At 37.3% G+C, this 2,500-nt stretch overlaps 1 protein-coding gene across 1 annotated transcript in view; it reads left to right on the forward strand.

Annotated features, from left to right (window-relative positions):
- The window catches only part of LOC138012963 (coiled-coil domain-containing protein 93-like), a 298,808-nt gene that overhangs the window by 188,159 nt on the left and 108,149 nt on the right, over positions 1-2,500 (forward strand). The window contains exons 2-3 of the mRNA XM_068859909.1: positions 1,268-1,370; positions 1,645-1,701. The gene's annotated coding sequence lies outside the window, so the exon portion shown is untranslated. The remainder of the gene's footprint in view (positions 1-1,267; positions 1,371-1,644; positions 1,702-2,500) is intronic.

The following is a 2,500-nucleotide window of genomic DNA, read 5'->3' on the forward strand; positions in this document are numbered from 1 at the left end:
ATGAAGCAAATTTCTTGGATTTTGAACAGATAAGTACAGGCAGATGGTCAGACTTGAAATGCATGTGCTGCCCATAGTGTTTACATCTCTGTATAAGCTTACTGACAGTGGACATGCCTTGTTGTGACAATAAAGGAGAAAATCAATCTTGAGTTAAATAGACGCTGCAGCAAAAATGGTGGCCATGGCAACAGCAAGAGGGTATCATTTTTTTGTGTTACTTGATGTAGATTACTGTTGCCAAATTTGATAATTTCAATTTTGTGATTCATTAGAGTCATTTGCAATTTTTGTGATGTCATTTTTTAAACAAAAAACTTGAACATCTGTGGAACGAAAGGAGGTATTCCAAAAAAGATATTAAACACCATTCTTCATCATATTGATAGGTCTTTAAAGTAAGCAAAAGATATTTCCCACTTCAAAGCCCCTTTAATGTGAAAATAGTTTACTTTTCTTTTTGACATGTCAACACCAACAGTTTAGGTCCACTCAAAAACCCTTTAAAGGGTTAACCTATTCTTGGTTTTCACTCACGTGATCAACACGCAGCCATGTTTTTCACCAAAAACAAAAGAAAACGTTTGCATAATGACAGAGTTCAATTCCCGGAGGATTGGGTCAGGACACCAACATGCCTCCATTTCTTTGTTTGGGGAGACCAACATGACCGTGGCCGTCACACCACGTGAAACCCAAGAATTCCCTCCTGAGATTGAGAATTATAGATTTCACTCTGTCTTAATGCCAGACAATTTTACTCGCCTTTTGGGGCTGCTTTTGGTGGATGTTAATGGGTTAAGGGACATTTTAATTATTTACAACGATGGCCAGGTCGGGAAAAAACTGAATGGGCTTTGAAAAATTTTCTTTCTGTGGAAATCGGCCTTGTGTTATTTTCTTAAAAAAATTGACCAGATTTTAAAAAAATGTTGACTTAATCCTAAAACTGGGGAGGAAATGGGATAGTTATTTGTTGAGAACAGCACGTGGAACCAGTGTAATTGTATAAAAATTGAAATTCAGCCAATAAATTGTGTCCTGAAAGGGTTGTCACATCAACAGAACACCGTCGCAGTTATCATCATTGCTAAGATCATCATCAATCAACATTTATTATTAATGTCGCTAATTTATCCTTTGGCCCCTAAGGGGTTCCTATTGATGAGCAAAATCACCTGGCGTTAGACAGAGTAAAATCTCTAAGTGGCCGGTTTAGTAGGGAAAGGGTTAAATTTATGCTACTTCAAACTTTTTTTTTTCCTAGTGGCTGGTCAAGAAAGCAGTTGAGAGAAAAGAAGAAATGGGCGACTACATTCGAGAGTTTTCTGTGTCTCAGCTAGTTTAACAAGCACCACTCAACACCTAAGGTATTTGATGGGCTGTTTGCAATGTCTCCTTTTTCTGTATGCTGTTTTCTTGTATCAATGTTTAAAAGGTGAATAGAACTTTTGCTTTGTCATACACATCATTGCGATAAATATTATCATTATGTCTGATTATGTCAACCTTTTTCTTGCATTTGAACATAAATTAAGCATGCAGTTAATCGAAGATGGAGTTCTCATTTGCTCAACAGCTAATTGTCAACATGACACATGAAAATTATTATTGTGTTATTGTCTTCATGAAAATTCTCTTTAGGATAATGAATTTTTAACAAGGAAGCCAAAGTGTGTAAGTGGAATGGAAATTCTAAAGGTACGTAGATGTCTATGTAGACTTTATGCGCCGATCAACGTGAAACTTCAACCTTCCTCCCACCCCTCCACCCCAGGGCAAAGCCCAGGCATTTGAACTTTTGAAGATTGGATCGTTCAAATTGCCACCCCCTCGGGCCAAAATGGTGTTCAAATGCCCTACCCTATTGTTGGATTTCCCTGTCATACCCTACTAAAGAACAATCATTGTCGGCTCCTGTCCTAACACATGTTTTGTGACTCTTAACCCTTTAACTCCCAATAGTGCCACTTATGGATTTACTCTGTCTTAGGCCAGACGATTTTACTCGTCAATGGGGAACTCCACGGGGGTGAAAGGGTTAACAACAGCTAGATTCACTCAAAAACTATGTCCCCATAAATATGATATGATGCCGTTTTTACCAGACTTGAGCTACCACAAAAACACAACTTTAATAAATTGAAACTAATAAAAGTGACTTGAAATTTGAATTAATTAAGTCGGACAATTTCAATAAGCATGCAAGTATAAGCTGCTCTATAACTCCCAAACACGGCAAAGATTGTTTAACGAGGGAACTGTATAGTTATCAACAACAGGGCCTAGAGTGTTTATTTTAAATTGTTCAGTGTTGGTTAATTACCTCTAACAGAAAGATACAACTTTCAGAGCTTTAACAATGAAATGAGGGGTGTGGAAACTTTAATACCATATTGTACTTACTCTTGGCCAGACTATAGTATGACAAAGACGAATTACGCAGCCAACAATGAACATTCCTTTGAAGACAACTTTTGAAGAACTTTTTTGTAAGCCA

The sequence above is a fragment of the Montipora foliosa genome, chromosome 8, assembly GCF_036669935.1.
Source record: "Montipora foliosa isolate CH-2021 chromosome 8, ASM3666993v2, whole genome shotgun sequence".
NCBI classification, from domain to species: domain Eukaryota; kingdom Metazoa; phylum Cnidaria; class Anthozoa; order Scleractinia; family Acroporidae; genus Montipora; species Montipora foliosa.